The sequence below is a fragment of the Carassius carassius genome, chromosome 46 (genome assembly GCF_963082965.1).
Source record: "Carassius carassius chromosome 46, fCarCar2.1, whole genome shotgun sequence".
NCBI lineage: Eukaryota > Metazoa > Chordata > Actinopteri > Cypriniformes > Cyprinidae > Carassius > Carassius carassius.
Window position 1 is genome coordinate 26,821,092 of NC_081800.1, and position 13,611 is coordinate 26,834,702.

The 13,611-nt window shown below is 38.3% G+C and overlaps 1 long non-coding RNA gene across 1 annotated transcript in view; it reads right to left on the reverse strand.

Annotated features, from left to right (window-relative positions):
• Window positions 1-13,611, reverse strand: part of LOC132129663 (uncharacterized) — a 193,796-nt gene that overhangs the window by 114,704 nt on the left and 65,481 nt on the right. The window lies entirely within an intron of this gene.

The following is a 13,611-nucleotide window of genomic DNA, read 5'->3' on the forward strand; positions in this document are numbered from 1 at the left end:
TAATCTATTACTGTATCTTGAGTTATTAACCTTTCTAAGACCCGGAATGCCTTATTGCTTTCTTTAATTGCCATTGTGCATTCTTCAGACCACCATGGAACAATTTTCTTTCTTTTGCCGTTTCCTCTTATTAATGGTATAGATAGATTCGCTGCTAAAATAATTCCATTTCCTACTTTTGTATATCTCTCCTCAATATTCCCTTCTAGCTCCACACATAAAACTCCTCCCACCTTACCTGTTTAAATTCCCACCTTGCACAATGGTTGACACTTTGAACCTCACAAACTACAGGCCAGTGATCACTACCCAAATTATCTTCTTGTACACTCCAAGTGCACTTACCTGCTAATGCAGCTGATGTTATTGTGAGATCTAAACATGACAAGCCACCTTTTACTATATCCATTCTTGTTGATTCCCCATCATTCAAACATACTAATGCGTGTTCTTCTATAAATTCTTCTATAACCAACCCATTATTGTCTGTATTCTTACTACCCCATAGACCATGGTCTATAGTACAAGTACAGTACAATCACTTTATTCAATTTCTCTATTTACACACCTTCAGTTCAATAACTTTTTAAAGGAGTCTCAAAACAAAACAAGCTGCTAAATAATTATCTGACCCTCTTCATCATATCAGGAGTACTGAAAGTACAATTGTTTGCTCTAAAAGATAAATTTGTAGCGTCCATGTATTATACTGTATGTTTTTCTTCATTAGAGACACCCCCTTCAGTTCAATAACTTTTTTAAAGAGGCTCACACTGTTACTGTTAATTCATGTATAGTTTATTTTATATTAATGAACCGTACAGAATATTATACTAAGCATTAAACCTGGTGCACATGATGTCAGATGCCTTTTCCATTTCTGAGATATGTTTTTTAAATTCTTGACCATTTGCTATTAAACTCCTAGCATTCCAATGTAGTAGTGGCAAAGACATCTTACAGTTAAGTATTATTACTCTGAGTCATATCCATGGCAGTAGTTACTTCTTCCACTTTCCCATGCACCTCCTCAGCTGAGACTCCTGTTAACTTGAGAAATTTATTAGCACATCCTACAATTATTCTTAATTTGTCAGATTTCTTTTCCACTTGTGAGGTACAATTCATCACCACACAAATGAATGCCACAAAGTCAATTTTGTTTACTGTGTTATGCAGATCTGGCTCACTCCTCTCATGATTTAATTCTCTCTGAGAATAGGATTCCAACCTCTTTCCTCGCACATTATTTACCTTCGGTTCAGCTTTACCTTTGTCTTTTATCTTGCGCATAGCTTCTGCATATGTTAAATTTTGCACAGTTTTTATTGTTTGTGCTTCGCGGGCTTCTTGTTGTACAGGACATCCTGCGTATGCTGTGCTATGTCCACCGCCACAGTTACAGCATTTAATCACTACACCCTCTTCACACTTGTCATATTCATGCCCCCCCCAAACACATTTTGCACAACGCATTTTCCCTTTACAGACATTTGCAGTATGTCCCATCCGTTGGCACTTAAAGCATCTCAAAGGTGGAGGTATGAACTCTTGCACCAAGAAGCTAACAAATCCTAGCTTCACTCTTGTGGGCAAATTACTCCCTTCAAACTGAATCATCACACTCATACTCTCACATCTTTTGCTGTCTTTCCACATCTGCAGTCTTCTAATCCGTGGTGGACAGTAACGAAGTAAATGCAATTCGTTACTGTACTTAAGTAGCTTTTTTGCGTATCTGTACTTTACTGAAGTATTTCAATTTGGGGAGACTTTTACTTTAACTCCACTACATTTCAAGGTCAAATATCTTACTTTTTACTCTATTACATTTTCAAAATCAGTCGTTCCTTTTTATTTATGAGTGGATAAAAACTTAACTGGTCAAACGAGCCACCAATCACAGCACGCGTTTAGTTTTGAACTTGTTTTACTTGCCCCTGTTGGCGCCTTGGCAACAGCGCGAATATAGGGTTCAACGTGAGTGACATGACATCACATCAATGCAACAGGCATAACATTGAGCGCCTGTGTCTTGATAAATGATGGAAGAAACTAACGTTACTGACTCTAACATGCCACAACACCCATGGCCTTATTTACGCACTTTTTTTTTTTTTGAAGTTATTGAAAAGAAGAACGAGTCCTTCCTCGGCCCTGTACAATTTCGTCATACAAGAATTCTCCTTCCAATCCAAGGAAACACGTAGAGGTAAGCCATTTTCATTTCACAATTTTTTTTTTTACGAGAAATCTAACAATAGCTTGCAGAAAACTGTTTCATTGTGTATGTTAAAATATAGACTATGTGACGTCACGTCACCATGGACATTGTACACATCAACAACTAAGTTAGCTGTTTCACCATATTTCATAGTATTTGTTTTTGAAACTTTTCAAAGCTGAGGGCTCTGATATAGTGAAATTCGATGTTAACATGTTGTTGGAATATAAATTCTATTTTAAATAGTTTTACATGCAGCGTATTCAATTCCATTTATTTGTATTAGCATTTTTCACAATACATATAGTTTCAAAGTACCTTTACAGAAAGTATGTCTACATTTCAATTTAGAGTGATCTGTTATCAGAGGTGACTGTGTCCAAGTTATCTACAGTATGTCAGAAATTTACAGTTCTAAGATAATAAAAATCATGCTGTTATTAGCTAACATCTTATTTTAATTTAAATTAAACAAGCTAATTAAAGTAATTATTACAAGTTGGGAACATAATGATTACATTATACGAAAATTTAGCATTGGTGCATGTATGATGCTAAAACAGTTGACTGGTGGAGTGCTCCTTATTAACAGTGATTGTTATTTTCAAAAGTTCAGCTTCCAAAGACTGTGATCTAACTAAGCCTATTCTGAAAATAATGTACACTGTAGCATACATCTATGACATGCTAAAAGCACATGAAATACTTATTTTATTTAATCAAAGAGAGGGGACTGATCTCTGGTTTAACTTAATGTTTTGAATGTTTCCTTTTTGCAGAGAAAACATGGTAGCCACATGCAGAGATATATTGCCCTAACAGCGCCAAGGAAAAGAAAAATGGAGAGCGAGGAGGCTCCTTCAACCTCCAGACAGTTGAAGTTGAGAGAAACCAAGCTAGTCACACAGAAGAATGTTGATCATGCAGTGTTGAATTTTGTGACCCAGAGTCTACAACCCTTTAGAGTGGTGGACCAGCCATCATTTCAAGCTTTCTTGCATGAACTTCAACCTAACGCCTCCCTCATGTCAAAGACCACTCTGCGACGTACGATGGATGAAGCAGTACTTGAAATGAAGAAAAATCTAAAAAAAACTATGTCAGGGATCGATTTCATAGCAACGACAACAGATTGTTGGAGTTCAAGGAGAAGAGGTTTTATCAGTGTCACTGGCCACTGGGTTGATCCTAACAGTCTGGAGAGGTGCTCAGTAGCACTAGCATGCAGGCAGCTCAAAGGTTCGCACACTTTTGATGTTTTGGCTTGCACACTAAATGTGACATACATTCTGAATTCGGCATACAGAATAAGGTTGTTCGAACTACTACGGACAATGGGTCAATTTTTTAAAGGCATTTCGTATATATGGACAGCAAGATGAGAACAATAACTCTGCTTCAGGTGAGGCTGAAGATGATGAGATCAATGACGAGATGTGTGGTGATGATGAGGACGTGGATGTGGATGGTGTTGAGGTGGACTTTGTAGAGGTCACAGCTGTTTTAGATGAAGATGATGGCTTACAATTCCAACTTCCGAAACATCATCGATGTGCCTGCCATTTATTAAACTTGCTTTCCACAATGGATGCAGCAAAAGCCTGTTCAAGCCTACAAGAAGCTGTCCCGATCAGCATTCGCTAAGTTTCATGCACTATGGAATAAGTGTGGCAGATCTGCTGCTGCTGCAGAGATTATAGAAGACACTTGCAAAATTCAGCTGATCCGCCCCAACGCAACAAGGTGGAATTCCTTATTTCTTGCCATTGAGAGAATTCTTTGAATAATTAAAGATCAGGAAGAGGGGGCTATCAGAACCGTCTGCACTTCATTCAAGTTGCCAATTTTCTTCCATTTCTTTAAATTCATGTTCCAGTAATGGAAGGTCGCTGTTGGACAGTGTTTTCTCTACTTCCTGTTTGCCTTCTGTAGCAAATTGTAGCTCCGTGTAGCTGTTTTTTTTAAAAAAAAATTTTTCTAGAATCTTTATCTTACTATCACTCTCTGTTTTTTAAAGTGGTAAAATATAACTTAATTCACACCATATTTCTGATATTATCGATCAATCTTATCAGATTAACTTTGTTCGTTCACTTTTATTTTATATCCGTGAGTGCAGTACACCTGCAAAGCGTTAGCACTCGTTAGCTTGTCATTAGCGTTTTCATTCGAACCTATCGCTGTTTTCTTTTCTCCTCTCCCTCGCTCCAGTTTTTCACAAGTTCATCAAACAACCGCAGTAAGAATTTTCATCAAGCACGGTGAGTAATGGCTTCTCCTATCATTGTTTCTTGCACCTCTTGCCACATGTACAGTTTATCTATCTCTGTCGCTGATGAGGGATTCACATGTGATAAATGTAGGGAAATAGTTAGGCTGACAGAGAAGATTTCAGAATTAGAGACACGCATCCAAACTTTAATTGAGGACAGTAAGAATGTTAGGGCTCTAGATACGGCTTTGGATGCGTCTAGCTCAGGGATTCCTGTACATTGTTCGGTTCCGGAAACAGAGCCCCAGCAGCAGGGCAACTGGGTGACGGTGAGGCAGCGTAGTCGTGGGTCAAAACACCGCTCTTCTGTTCCGATCAAAACATTAAACAGGTTCTCCCCACTCAGTGATGCACCCACTGAGAAACCTGATGAAAGTGCTCTAGTTATTGGTGATTCTATTGTACGGAACGTGAATATAGAGACAACAGCCACCATAGTCAAATGTTTACCGGGAGCCAGAGCGCCTGACATCTTGGCAAATTTAAAAGTGCTGGCTAATGCTAAACGTAAATACAGTAAGATTCAGCATTCTGGATCAGCACCTAGAAAGGACCTCTACATCCTTGAAAGACAGCGGAGACCAGGAAAACTAGAGCCCCAGATACAGATCCCCTGTAAAGACCTTGTCTCAGAGGAGCACCAGGACAAGACCACAGGAAACAGATGATTCTTCTGCACAATCTGACTTTGCTGCAGCCTGGAATTGAACTACTGGTTTCGTCTGGTCAGAGGAGAACTGGCCCCCCAACTGAGCCTGGTTTCTCCCAAGGTTTTTTTCTCCATTCTGTCACCGATGGAGTTTCGGTTCCTTGCCGCTGTCGCCTCTGGCTTGCTTAGTTGGGGACACTTCATCTACAGCGATATCGTTGACTTGATTGCAAATAAATGCACAGACACTATTTAACTGAACAGAGATGACATAACTGAATCCAATGATGAACTGCCTTTAACTATCATTTTTGCATTATTGACACTGTTTTCCTAATGAATGTTGTTCAGTTGCTTTGACACAATGTATTTTGTTTAAAGCGCTATATAAATAAAGGTGACATTGACATTGACATTAAGATTGTTATTCATGCCGGCGCTAATGATGTTCGACTTCGCCAGTCGGAGATCACTAAAAATAACATTAAAGAGGTGTGTGAACTTGCAAGCACGATGTCAGACACTGTAATATGCTCTGGTCCCCTCCCTGCTTACCGTGGTGATGAGATGCATAGCAGATTGTCATCACTCAATGGCTGGATGTCTAAGTGGTGCCCACAGAATAACATAGGTTTCATAGACAATTGGACGAGCTTTTGGGGCAGACCTGACCTGTTTAAAAGAGATGGTCTTCATCCCTCCTGGGGTGGCGCCACTCTTCTCTCTAGAAATATGGCAAATAGTCTTAGTATTTATACTTGACTAACTGGGGCCCAGGTCAGGAAGCAGACAGACTGGCTAAACCGACCGTCTGCTAGCTGCCTCCCGTCACAGAGGTCAGTTAATTCTCAGCACATAGAGACTCTTTCACCTAGATATCACACTATAGAGACTGTGTCTGTTCCCCGAACTAGAAAATACAAAAAACGTCCAAACCAAGTTAAGATTAACAATTTAATTGAGGTTCAACAAATAAAAAACAGAAGCAATATGGATAAACAAATGATAAAGCTTGGCTTATTGAATATCAGATCCCTTTCTACGAAAACACTTTTTGTAAATAATATGATCACTGATCATAATATAGATGTACTCTGTTTGACAGAAACCTGGCTAAAACCTGATGATTACATTATTTTAAATGAGTCCACCCCCCAAGATTACTGTTATAAACATGAGCCACGTCTAAAAGGCAAAGGTGGAGGTGTTGCTTCAATTTATAACAACGTTTTCAGGATTTCTCAGAGGGCAGGCTACAAGTATAACTCGTTTGAAGTAATGGTACTTCATATAACATTATCCAAAGAAACAAATGTTAATGATAAATCCCCTGTTATGTTTGTACTGGCTACTGTATACAGGCCACCAGGGCACCATACAGACTTTATTAAAGAGTTTGGTGATTTTACATCCGAGTTAGTTCTGGCTGCAGATAAAGTTTTAATAGTTGGTGATTTTAATATCCATGTTGATAATGAAAACGATGCATTGGGATCAGCATTTATAGACATTCTGAACTCTATTGGTGTTAGACAACACGTTTCAGGACCTACTCATTGTCGAAATCATACTCTAGATTTAATACTGTCACATGGAATTGATGTTGATGGTGTTGAAATTATTCAGCCAAGTGATGATATCTCAGATCATTATTTAGTTCTTTGCAAAATTCATATAGCCAAAATTGTAAATTCTACTTCTTGTTACAAGTATGGAAGAACTATCACTTCTAACACAAAAGACTGCTTTTTAAGTTATCTTCCTGATGTATCCAAATTCCTTAGCATATCCAAAACCTCAAAACAACTTGATGATGTAACAGAAACTATGGACTCTCTCTTTTCTAGCACTTTAAATAAAGTTGCTCCTTTACGCTTAAGGAAGGTTAAGGAAAACAGTTTGACACCATGGTATAATGAGCATACTCGCACCCTAAAGAGAGCAGCCCGAAAAATGGAGCGCAGCTGGAGGAAAACAAAACTAGAGGTATTTCGTATTGCTTGGCGGGAAAGTAACATATCCTACAGAAAAGCATTAAAAACTGCTAGATCCGATTACTTTTCTTCTCTTTTAGAAGAAAACAAACATAACCCCAGGTATTTATTCAATACAGTGGCTAAATTAACGAAAAATAAAGCCTCAACAAGTGTTGACATTTCCCAACACCACAGCAGTAATGAGTTTATGAACTACTTTACTTCTAAAATCGATACTATTAGAGATAAAATTGCAACCATTCAGCCGTCAGCTACAGTATCACATCAGACAGTGCACTATAGACCCCCTGAGGAACAGTTCCACTCATTCTCTACCATAGGAGAGGAAGAATTGTATAAACTTGTTAAATCATCTAAACCAACAACATGTATGTTAGACCCTATACCATCTAAGCTCCTGAAAGAGGTGCTTCCAGAAGTCATAGATCCTCTTCTGACTATTATTAATTCCTCATTGTCATTAGGACATGTCCCCAAAACCTTCAAACTGGCTGTTTTTAAGCCTCTCATCAAAAAACCACAACTTGACCCCAAAGAACTAGTTAATTATAGACCAATCTCGAATCTCCCTTTTCTGTCCAAGATACTAGAAAAGGTGGTATCCACACAATTATATTCCTTCTTAGAGAAAAATGGTATATGTGAGGATTTCCAGTCAGGATTTAGACCGTATCATAGTACTGAGACTGCTCTTCTTAGAGTTACAAATGATCTGCTCTTATCATCTGATCGTGGGTGTATCTCTCTATTAGTTTTATTGGATCTTAGTGCTGCGTTTGACACAATTGACCACAACATTCTTTTGCATAGACTTGAATACTTTGTTGGCATCAGTGGAAGTGCATTAGCATGGTTTAAATCGTACTTATATGTTCGCCATCAGTTCGTAGCAGTGAATGAAGATGTATCCTATCGATCACAAGTGCAGTATGGAGTACCTCAAGGCTCAGTACTAGGGCCGCTACTCTTCACGCTTTATATGTTACCCTTGGGAGATATCATCAGGAAACATGGTGTTAGCTTTCACTGTTATGCTGATGATACTCAGCTCTATATTTCTTCGCAGCCCGGTGAAACACACCAATTTGAAAAACAAATGGATTGCATAGTCGATATAAAAAACTGGATGACGAGTAATTTCTTACTGCTAAATTCTGAAAAAACAGAGGTGTTAATTATAGGACCTAAAAACTCTGCTTGTAATAACCTAGAACACTGTCTAAGACTTGATGGTTGCTCTGTCAATTCTTCGTCATCAGTTAGGAACCTAGGTGTGCTATTTGATCGCAATCTTTCCTTAGAAAGCCACGTTTCTAGCATTTGTAAAACTGCATTTTTCCATCTCAAAAATATATCTAAATTACGGCCTATGCTCTCAATGTCAAATGCAGAAATGTTAATCCATGCATTTATGACCTCAAGGTTAGATTATTGTAATGCTTTATTGGGTGGTTGTTCTGCACGCTTAGTAAACAAACTACAGCTAGTCCAAAATGCAGCAGCAAGAGTTCTTACTAGAACCAGGAAGTATGACCATATTAGCCCGGTCCTGTCAACACTGCACTGGCTCCCTATCAAGCATCACATAGATATTAAAATATTGCTTATTACTTATAAAGCCCTGAATGGTTTAGCACCTCAGTATTTGAATGAGCTCCTTTTACATTATAATCCTCTACGTCCGCTACGTTCTCAAAACTCAGGCAATTTGATAATACCTAGAATATCAAAATCAACTGCAGGCGGCAGATCCTTTTCCTATTTGGCGCCCAAACTCTGGAATAACCTACCTAACATTGTTCGGGAGGCAGACACACTCTTGCAGTTTAAATCTAGATTAAAGACCCATCTCTTTAACCTGGCATACACATAACATACTAATATGCTTTTATTATCCAAATCCGTTAAAGGATTTTTAGGCTGCATTAATTAGGTAAACCGGAACCGGAAACACTTCCCATAACAACCTATGTACTTGCTACATCATTAGAAGAATGGCATCTATGCTAATATTTGTCTTTTTCTCTCTTGTTCCGAGGTCACCGTGGCCACCAGATCCAGTCTGTGTCCAGATCAGAGGGTCACTGCAGTCACCCGGATCCAGTACGTATCCAGACCAGATGGTGGATCAGCACCTAGAAAGGACCTCTATATCCCTTAAAGACAGCGGAGACCAGGACAACTAGAGCCCCAGATACAGATCCCCTGTAAAGACCTTGTCTCAGAGGAGCACCAGGACAAGACCACAGGAAACAGATGATTCTTCTGCACAATCTGACTTTGCTGCAGCCTGGAATTGAAATACTGGTTTCGTCTGGTCAGAGGAGAACTGGCCCCCTAACTGAGCCTGGTTTCTCCCAAGGTTTTTTTCTCCATTCTGTCACCGATGGAGTTTCGGTTCCTTGCCGCTGTCGCCTCTGGCTTGCTTAGTTGGGGACACTTCATCTACAGCGATATCGTTGACTTGATTGCAAATAAATGCACAGACACTGTTTAACTGAACAGAGATGACATAACTGAATCCAATGATGAACTGCCTTTAACTATCATTTTTGCATTATTGACACTGTTTTCCTAATGAATGTTGTTCAGTTGCTTTGACGCAATGTATTTTGTTTAAAGCGCTATATAAATAAAGGTGACATTAATGATAATGGTAAACAGCATGTTTTTTTTTAAAACTCATTACTTTGAATAGTTGTTTGACTACTCCATGCTCAGTAAGGATTGGATAGGAGTAGATACTGGGAGAAGTACCAGAATTTATGACTCTTGAGGGCCTTGTAATTCCACTGTTTGTAAAATGACACACACACACACACTTAAAATTGTAATGACATGAAATTATTAATTGTTGTTGTTTCAATGTGTGATAGGCTGAGTCCAGTTGAAATTGCCTTTCTGGAGGAGTATGCCAGGACCATGAGCCTCGTTGCCAAAGCCCTCAACATTCTTCAGGCTGAAATCGATGTTCAGATGGGATGGCTTCTGCCTACTCTGACCCTCCTCATCTCGAAACTTGACCGAATTGGCATTACCTCCAGGTACTGCAAACCTCTGGTTGGTGCCCTACAAGAAGGCCTGCAGCAGTGGTTTGGAAACATGCTGGTAGAACCAGAGTTTATTGCGGCTGCAATACTTGTCCCGAAATTTAAAACATCCTGGACATTGGATGAAAACATTGTCAAACTAGGTCAGATTAATTTATTTTTATTTTTAAAAGTGTCATTAGTTAAAGATTCAGAGAAACTGAGCCAAATGTTTTTTTTTAAGATATCCAACTAAGATTTTATCTTGACATTCTCAATTTGTTTAGGTTTGTTTAAATACTGTTCTTTTGATATTTTAATCTGGAGAAATGTGTGATTATAGTAAAGTTTTGATTCTTAGCATCTATGCGAATGTCCATTTCAGGCCTGGACTACATCAAGGACCATCTGGAGGAAGAGACTTTGAATCAGCCGCCAGCTGATGGTTCCAGTGGCTCTGAGGAAGAGGACTTCTTTGCCAGCATGAAGCCTACTCATGGTCAGGAAGATATCAAGCAGTTAGATGGCTACCTTGCCTGCAAAGCTGATGACAAAGACATTCTCAAGTCCTTTCCATCAGTCTGTAAGTTGTCTTTGAAGCTCAATACTGCTTTACCCGCCTCTGCAGCTTGTGAACGTCTTTTCAGCACAGCAGGGCTTATTTTCAGTCCCAGGAGGGCAAGAATGGACTCACACAACTTTGAGAATCAGCTCCTTCTCAAGCTGAATAAAAGATATTGCCACTTTAGTATGATCATCAGTGCCATACTGTACTAGCATGCTCACCAAAAGTAATTAATGGAATGCTGATTAATAATGTTTACTGCCACAACTATTATTCATTGCCATTTGAGGCTTGTTATTTTAGTATGTCACTTGTGATGACAGGTTATGTAATTTGTTTTGAGATTTTCACACTATGCTGAGGTCACCTTAGTTGATATATTTTATTCATTTATTTAATTAAATTTTTTTACCAAGTATCACCAGGTTTCATGTGAAGCAGTATAGAGTTAATAATACACAAATACTGACAATTACATGTAAAAGCATTACTAAATATTGTTCCTGACTGTGTGGGGAAATTCATAACTGAAATAGTATTATATACACCTACTATATGCAGTTGTGACTGGCAAGTGCGTTTCTTCTGATCACAAACACTAGTTCCTATTACAGTGAATCTGATATGGCCAGTTTATATTTATACACAGAGACATTCAGATATGATATAGTAAAGGAAAACTCATGTTAACCTGTGTTTTGCAAGTTTAAGTTTAAATAAAAACTTGGATAACTGTAACGAATAAATGTTAAACTGAAACTACCTGCTCTCAAGTCCTGTTATTTCATTTAGTTCTAAAGGAATTTTTTGTGCTTATGAATTTTTTTTATAGACATCAGTGTCTGACTAATTGTCATTTTATTAATAGATTGGTGTGCCAAGAGTGACATTACAGTCTTTATGTAGACTGAGTTAAGCAGGAGACTTGTGACAAAAATGATAATAGGACATTATAGCCATAAAAAAAGCATTGTACTTGGATACTTAAGTACATTTGAAGGCAAATACTTTTGTACTTTTACTCAAGTGAATGTTTAAAGGCAGCACTTCTACTTTTACTTGAGTAATATTTTACCTTGGGTATCTATACTTTAACTCAAGTACATGGTATGTGTACTTCGTCCACCACTGCTTCTAATAGAGATAACTGTGCTTCCACTCAGATTTCCTTTAATATCATCCACACTTACATTAAGAGGTACCCCTGAAATAACCCCTCTGATTCCATTACCTTCTGTGCATATCTTTCCTCCTGCCAACGTTTTCATTTTCAGAATTTTTTGTTTTTGCTTTTCATCCTTACATTTAATCATTATTCTTCCCTTGTTTAGACAAGCTACAGCTTTCACTACTCCTATCTTTTTATCAACTGCTTTCGATAATCTAACAGGATGAGTTTGTTGTTCTGACTGCTTAGGAAAAGTAATTAGGACCTTGATTTCTCTTTCCCCCTCTTTATCATCTCCACTGCACATTTCTTTTACTTTATTAATTGTTCATTCATAAGTCCTATCGCGATAATAACTTTAGATCAGGCATTTAAAACAGCTACTACTGCCCTGAGGCCTACGTGGACCCGATTTCAGCCAAGTATAGGTCTCTGCAGGAAAGTAATGTGAGTTACCAGTTCAGGGTGTTTTTACCATTTTATTTTGCTCTTATCTCTTTCTCTGTAGTGTGACAGTCCACTCTTCAGAAAAGTGATGGTTTGGGAGATAATACATTAGAAGATCCTGTAAGCCCCGAAGCAACCAGTCCTTCAAACATTATCAAACTAAATATGTTATTTCTGTGTAAATTCAATTTAGGATGTAATTATTAATAATTACAAGGGTTTTCTTTACAAGCAGTGGGCTTTGGAAAAGTACTGAGATGAATAAAATCTGAGGTTTAACTGCAGACTTTTCTTGTGTGATAGAAATCATGATAGAATGAATGTGAAGTCAGTAAGCTTATTGAAGTGAAATGGGTTTACCATAACTGAATAGTGTATTGTGAGCATGAAACGATCAGGACAGGTATCTGAAGTTATAACTGTATTAATACAATTTGACATGAAACACCTGAGATCAGGACAGGGATCTGAAGCCATAACTGTATTTATATAATTTGATATGAAACACCTGAGATCAGGACAGGGATCTGAAGCCATAACTGTATGAATATAATTTGACATGAAACACCTGAGATCAGGAAAGGTATTTAAAGTTATAACTGTATTTATGTAATTTGACATGAAACACCTAAGATCAGGACAGGTATTTAAAGTTATAACTATTAATGTAATTTGACATGAAACACCTGAGATCAGGACAGCGATCTGAAGTCTTAACGGTGTTAATGTAATTTAACATGAAAGGACAACTAGAGCCCCAGATACAGATCCCCTGTAAAGACCTTGTCTCAGAGGAGCACCAGGACAAGACCACAGGAAACAGATGATTCTTCTGCACAATCTGACTTTGCTGCAGCCTGGAATTGAACTACTGGTTTCGTCTGGTCAGAGGAGAACTGGCCCCCCAACTGAGCCTGGTTTCTCCCAAGGTTTTTTTTCTCCATTCTGTCACCGATGGAGTTTCGGTTCCTTGCCGCTGTCGCCTCTGGCTTGCTTAGTTGGGGACACTTCATCTACAGCGATATTGTTGACTTGATTGCAAATAAATGCACAGACACTGTTTAACTGAACAGAGATGACATAACTGAATCCAATGATGAACTGCCTTTAACTATCATTTTTGCATTATTGACACTGTTTTCCTAATGAATGTTGTTCAGTTGCTTTGACGCAATGTATTTTGTTTAAAGCGCTATATAAATAAAGGTGACATGAAACATCTGAGATCAGGAAAGGTATTAAAGTTATAACTGTATTTAT